We start from the raw sequence: 7,279 nt of genomic DNA, 5'->3' as shown, positions 1-7,279 counted from the left end.
CCAAGAGCTGTGAAGCCTCTACAGGGAGCGTTTCCACGTCGCCGTGAAGATCTTTTAACAAACTCCCGAGCACAAGAAAGCTCATCCCGATCGAGTCGCTCACGTGTCCTGAAGAGATGTGAGCCACTCTCAAAGGGAACGCCGGTCTCATTTACACACCGACCCCCCTGGTTCCATCTGTGGGGGGCTAATGCCCCCCTCCACACTCCCCATTAGGTGGGGGGGGACTGATCTCCCCCTCCCCACTCCCCACTAGGTGGGGGGGGGGCTGATCTTCCCCTCCCCCCTCCCCCGCGAGCGGGTGGGGTGACATCAGCACCCCTCCACCCCCCCCACTCGCCGCTGGCGGCTGCTCAGAGTTAATTATTTATTTATACTAAGCCGTTGTGTCAACAGCCAACGGGCGCTGGACGGCCCTCCCCCACCCACGTGACCCCCCCACCCACGCGCGCGACCACCCACGCGCGTGGGTGCGGGCAGCCGTAGTAGGGTAGTTTAATATGCACGCGCTGGGTAAGCAATTAATTAATTAATCTCTGCACGCGCTCGGTAAGCACTTAATTAATTAATCTCTGCGCGCTCGCTTACGGTGAAAGTCAAACGTCCCTCTGTTTAATTATTTATTTACGGGTGCCTATGCTGATTAAAGCCACCCACACACACGCACAGCGTGGTACGCCGATCGCTGTCCCACCGCTCTTCACAAAGATCCCCCATATAGCCTTAACAGACTGTAGGGGCAAGTGCTGTTAGCGAGCAGCACCTATGAAGGCCGTAACCGCTCTTCACACATGCACACACACGCACACCGTCGTACGCCGATCGCTGTCCCACCGCTCTTCACACACACACACACGCACACACATGCGTCACAAAGTCAGTAGTCTGCGCTAAGATTTTTTTCCCGTGTATGTCCCCCTCCAGCCAGCAGCAGCCCTTCCTCCTCTCTCACCTACCCGTCTCAGAGTGCGTCCACCGCCTGAGCCCGAGCCGACCGAACTGACCTCCTTTGTCCGTGTCCGCCGCTCACCTCTGCGGCCGCTGCCGCCGCTGCCCAACGGGGCCGAGGGAGATGTTCTCTCTCTCTCGCCTTGGGGGACTTTGTCTCGTCGATCGCTCTCAGCTCCACCCTGCGGGCGTCCCGAGCGCGGACCCTGAGGACGGCTAACTTGTCTCCCGCCACCGCCGCCGCTCCAGAAGGACTCTGCCACAAATTCTCCCTCCTGCACCACCCTTATATATGTCCCAAGCCCCTTAACTCCGCCCCCCACCCCCCCCCCCCGGGTCATGTGACATCATCCTGCGCATCCAATCGAATCCTCTTTGCGGCCGTTAGGAGCGCTCTGGCCGTTGGGGATGGGAGGAGGGGGTGGTCGCGTCATCCACCCCCCTCCCCATTGTCCCTCTCTCTGTGTGTCTACTTATTATCGGCCTGTTGCTTTAACCCTCCCAGCCCGCTGTTTACTCTGACGCTGGGTGCTGGATGAAGTTCCCACCACCCCCCCACGTGTTGTGTATGCTTCATCGCGGCCGGCCTGTAAAGCTCTAAGCTCTATGCCCCCCTTTTTTGTGGGGGGAGGGCGCCACATAATCCTGTCTGGGGGGGGCTCGGAAAATTTCCTGGTCCGGGGAAGCCGTGGAACGTCCCCGCTAGTGGGGTCCTCGGATGAAAACCCATCGTACCACGTGATCCCTGCTAGTGGGGTCTTCGGGTGAAAACCCATCATACCACGTGATCCCTGCTAGTGGGGTCCTCGGGTGAAAGCCCATCGTACCACATGATCCCTGCTAGCGGGGTCCTCGGGTGAAAACACATCGTACCACGTGATCCCTGCTAGCGGAGTCCTCGGGTGAAAACCCATCGTACCACGTGATCCCTGCTAGTGGGGTCTTCGGGTGAAAACCCATCGTACCAAGTGATCCCTCCTCGAGACCCTAGGGGGGTGCATGCGAGTGTTTAGTGGGGGCGTGCGTGCGTTCGTGGGGGGGGGGAGGCCGAGCTGCCCCGCTCCGGTGGCACCACACATCACGTCTTCCAATGCCAAACGAATCTTGTTCAGGGGCCTATAGCTTGGCCCCTGATCTAAGAGAGAATTAGACTGCTACGCGCTGAACTAGATCACGCGGACGAGACACTCTGGAAATCGCACTTAACAATGACGGGGGGGAAATAAAATGTCTACGTCTGATTGGGAACGTGTAGATAACGTGTCAGCTGAATGTAAAGATAACCTGATTTCCAAGTTCAACCTCCTTTCCAAGAAGAAGTCAGATCAACACGTTAAAAAGTTTGACGTTGACGAGGTTGTTATTAATCTTGAGTAATAGCCCTATTTGCAATGGTCTGAAGCCGGCTTTGGCTAACGGTTAAACTTTGTAGTCACCACAAACACAAACCAGCGGATGATATCGTTGCCCAGGTCCATGTCGCTCTTAAGGGTTTGGGGACACGTGGCTGCAGACGCGACAAGATCTGAGATCGCTGCAACCCTCAAGAGCGCTAAGATGCCAGCCAGCAACGTCAGTAAGGATGAGCGTTTTGAATCAGAAAGGGTTTTATTCGCCATGTAAGTTCACACCGACACGGAATTTACTTTGGCAGGATGGTGCATACATTCAACATATAGGAATCTAAAATCTTAAATAAGTTTTAAACAAGTCTTACTATAATAAGGGTTAAAAGTCTAACACCAAGGGGCTGAAGTATATAAAATTAAATAAATATCGAATATAAAATAGCTTTAAGATATAATTTAAAAATAAAAAATACAATTAGGGTAACATAGTTAATATCGGTAAGGTGTCATTCTGTAGATCAAATGTTAAAAACAGTGTTAGCCCTTGGCCTTGTTTAACAGGCCAGCAGCAGATGGGAAGAAACTGTTTTTATGGCGTGAGGTTTTGGTCCTGATGGACCGAAGTCTTCTGCCGGAGGGGAGTAGCTGAAACAGAGAGTGTCCAGGGTGGGAGAAATCGGCCATAATCTTCCTCGCTCGCCTCATGGACCTTGTCGTGTGCAGGTCCTCGAGGGTTGGTAGATTGCAGGCAATTACCTTCTCAGCAGTGTGGATGATACGCTGCAGTCTGCTCTTGTCCTTGGCAGTGGCAGCAGCATACCAGACGGTTATGGAGGAGGTGAGGATGGATTCAATGATCGCTGTATAGAATTGCACCATCATTGTCTTTGGCAGGTTGAATTTCTTCAGCTGCCGTAGAAAGTACATCCTCTGTTGAGCTTTCTTGGTGAGGGAGCTGATGTTCAATTCCCACTTAAGGTCCCGGGAGAGAATAGTGCCCAGGAAGCGGAAGGACTCTACAATTTTGACTGGGGAGTTTAACAGGGTGATGGGGGTGAGTGGTGCTGTATTCTTCCTGAAGTCCACAACCATCTCAACTGTCTTTAGAGCATTTAGCTCTAAGTTGTTCTGGCTACACCAGGTCACCAGATTGTCAGCTTCCCACCTATAGTCAGACTCATCCCCACCAGAGATCAGCCCAATGAGGGTGGTGTCATCCGCAAACTTCAATAGTTTGACGGACAAATGATTGGAGGTGCAGCTGTTGGTATACAGGGAGAAGAGCAGAGGGGAAAGGACGCAGCCCTGAGGAGTTCCGGTGCTGATGGACCTGGAGTCAGAGACTTGTGTTCCCAGCTTAACGCACTGCTTCCTGTCAGACAGGAAGTCTGTGATCCATTTACAGGTGGTGTATGGCACGTTCAGCTGGAAGAGCTTGTCCTGAAGCAGGGCAGGGATGATGGTGTTGAAGGCAGAGCTGAAGTCCACAAACAGGATCCTGGCGTAGGATGCTGTGGCGTCCAGATGCTGTAGGGTGAAGTGGAGGGCCATGTTAACTGTATCGTCCACAGACCTGTTGGCTCTGTAGGCAAACTGAAGGGGGTCCAGGAGAGGGTCTGTGATGGCTTTGAGGTGTGCCAGGACCAGGCGCTCAAAAGACTTCATTACCACAGATGTAAGGGCGACCGGTCTGTAATCATTTAGTCCTGTTGGCCTTAGCTTTTTGGGCACAGGGATGATGGTGGAGGACTTGAGACAGGCTGGTACATGGCATGTCTCCAGGGAGGTGTTAAAGATGTTGGTGAACACCGGAGACAGCTGGTCAGCGCAGTGCCTGAGGGTGGCTGGAGAGACAGAGTCTGGCCCGGCTGCTTTGCGTGGATTCTGCCTCTTGAAAAGTCTATTAACTTCTCCCTCATGAAGGGAGATAGTCGTCTCTGTAGTATTGGTGGGGGATGGGGCCTCTTGGGTCGGAAGGGGTGGTTCAGGACAGTCCAATTGTCTTTCAAATCTACAGTAGAACTCGTTCAGGTCGTTGGCTAGGCGGGAGTCGTTAGTGGTGTGGGGGGCTCTGGGTTTGTAGTTGGTGATCTGCCTGAGCCCTCTCCAGACAGAAGCAGCGTCTTTTGTAGAGAACTGGTGTTTTAGTCTCTCTGAGTACAGTCGTTTAGCCTCTCTCACCGCTTTGCTAAACCTGTTCTTCGACTCCTTGAATCTGTCTCTATCTCCACTCCTAAATGCTTCCTCCTTCTCCAACCTCAACCTTCTGAGCTTTGCTGAGAACCAGGGCTTATTGTTGTTAAAGTTCACCCTGGTACGTGTTGGGATACAGCAGTCCTCACAGAAGCTGATGTAGGACGTCGCAGCCTCTGTGAGTTCATCCAGACTATTGGTAGCAGTCGTGAACATATCCCAGTCAGTACAATCTAAGCACGCCCGCAAATCTTCCACAGCCTCACTGGTCCACTGTTTAGATGTCCTCACAGCAGGTTTACAGAGTTTTAGTTTCTGCCTGTATGCAGGAATCAGGTGGACCATGGCATGGTCAGAGTGTCCTAGTGCTGCTCGGGGGACGGCGTGGTAGGCTCTACTGACTGTAGTGTAGCAGTGATCCAGAGTGTTCCCTTCTCTGGTTGGGCATTTAATGAATTGTATGTATTTGGGGAGTTCGTGGCTGAGATTACCTTTGTTAAAGTCGCCAAGTACGATAACCAACGAATCTGGATTTGCTCGCTCCACACTCAGAATCTGATCGGCGAGCATGCGTTGGGCCTCTTTAACCTGAGGACAAGGCGGCAAATAAACTCCGACCAAAATGAGCGACGCGAACTCGCGAGGCGAGTAAAACGGTTTACAGGTTATAAAAATTGATTCAAGGAGTGGAGAACAATGTTGCAGAATCACTGTGACATCTACACACCAGCCACTGTTAATGTAAAAACAAATACCACCGCCTTTCGTCTTGCCGGAGAGTGCTATGTCACGATCCGATCTTACAAGATGGAATCCTGCTAGTTGTAGCGAAGTGTCCGGAATCAAATCACACAGCCATGTTTCCGTGAAGCACAATGTAGAAGCTGAAAGAAAGTCTTTGTTTTTTACCATCAGTAGCTGAAGTTCATCCATTTTGTTGTTGAACGTACATTGGAGAGGAAAAAGCTCGGCAGCACTGTTCGGATTCCGCGTCTGCGTAGCCGTACTAGAGCCCCCGACCGTTTACCCCTTGGGCGGCGTTTCGTTGCTTGAGCAAAGCCTAGCGCGGCATTGACTAGAATGCCTACTAATTCTGCCGCTGGAAGCAGAAAAGTAGGAATTAAATCCACAGGAGTTGTTTCCCTGATATTTAAAAGTTCGTCTCTTGTTAGAGAACTCCGAAAATCTTGGCAAAACACTGAATTGACAGACAAAACAAGACAAAACAGGGCGCACCGACCGGCTGAGGCTACCATCATCAGCGCCATCTTCGCACCAGCACGGGTGTGCTGAACAGCACGCCCCTCTCACCAGCACGGGTGTGATGAATAGTAGGCCTCTCTCACCAGCACGGGTGTGTTGAACAGCAGGCCCCTCTCACCAGCACGGGTGTGTTGAACAGCAGGCCCCTCTCACCAGCACGGGTGTGTTGAACAGCAGGCCCCTCTCACCAGCACGGGTGTGTTGAACAGCAGGCCCCTCTCACCAGCACGGGTGTGTTGACCAGCAGGCCCCTCTCACCAGCACGGGTGTGCTGAACAGTAGGCCCCTCTCACCAGCACGGGTGTGTTGAACAGCAGGCCCCTCTCACCAGCACGGGTGTGCTGAACAGTAGGCCCCTCAACACAAGTGTGCTGAACAGCAGGCCTCTCTCACCAGCACGGGTGTGCTGAACAGCAGGCCTCTCTCACCAACACGGGTGTGCTGAACAGTAGGCCCCTCAACAGCAGGCCCCTCTCACCAGCACGGGTGTGCTGAACAGCAGGCCCCTCAACACGGGTGTGCTGAACAGCAGGCCTCTCTCACCAGCACGGGTGTGCTGAACAGCAGGCCTCTCTCACCAACACGGGTGTGCTGAAAAGCAGGCCCCTCAACACGGGTGTGCTGAACAGCAGGCCTCTCTCACCAGCACGGTTGTGCTGAACAGCAGGCCCCTCTCACCAACACGGATGTGATGAACAGCAGGCCCCTCTCACCAGCACGGGTGTGCTGAACAGCAGGCCCCTCAACACGGGTGTGTTGAACAGCAGGCCCCTCTCACCAGCACGGGTGTGCTGAAAAGCAGGCCCCTCAACAGCAGGCCTCTCTCACCAGCGCAGGTGTGCTGAACAGCAGGCCTCTCAACAGCAAGCCTCTCTCACCAGCAAGGGTGTGCTGAACAACAGGCCCCTCAACACGGGTGTACTGAACAGCAGGCCTCTCTCACCAGCACGGGTGTGATGAACAGCAGGCCTCTCTCACCAGCACGAGTGTGTTGAACAGCAAGCCCCTCTCAAGACAAAACTGGACAAAACAGGGCGCACCAACCGGCCGAGGCTGCCATCATCGGCGCCATCTTGGCAGTAAATAAATACATGTATAATCTCAATTGAAAAAGAGAGATGATATCGTGATCCTCTCAGCCGATAAGGGCAATGCCACGGTCATCATGGACAAAATCACATAGAACAATAACAATTCAGGAGCTACTTAATGATGGTAGCTACACAAACAATTTAAAGAGATCCCACCAACAGCCTCGTTACAAAAACGAACAGCATCATCACTGATTCAGCTTCATTAATTGAACAGACCAAAACGGTTTTCCTTAAAACCTTCTGCTGCTAGACCACCCAGATTATATGGCTTACCAAAAATCCATAAAGAAGGTACACCACTCCGTCCCATCGTCTCCACCATTGGCTCACCCACCTACGAACTGGCCCGATATCTGAGACCTTCAGCCATTCACTGGTAAGACCACCTCTTCTGTACTTAACTCAGCTCACCTGGTATCGTCAATGAAAGAC

This window comes from Petromyzon marinus, unplaced genomic scaffold (assembly GCF_048934315.1).
Source record: "Petromyzon marinus isolate PM22_M1 ecotype Great Lakes invasive population unplaced genomic scaffold, UKy_Petmar_22M1.pri1.0 PM_G_Scaffold_10, whole genome shotgun sequence".
NCBI classification, from domain to species: domain Eukaryota; kingdom Metazoa; phylum Chordata; class Hyperoartia; order Petromyzontiformes; family Petromyzontidae; genus Petromyzon; species Petromyzon marinus.
Note: the sequence above shows the minus strand (reverse complement) of the source record.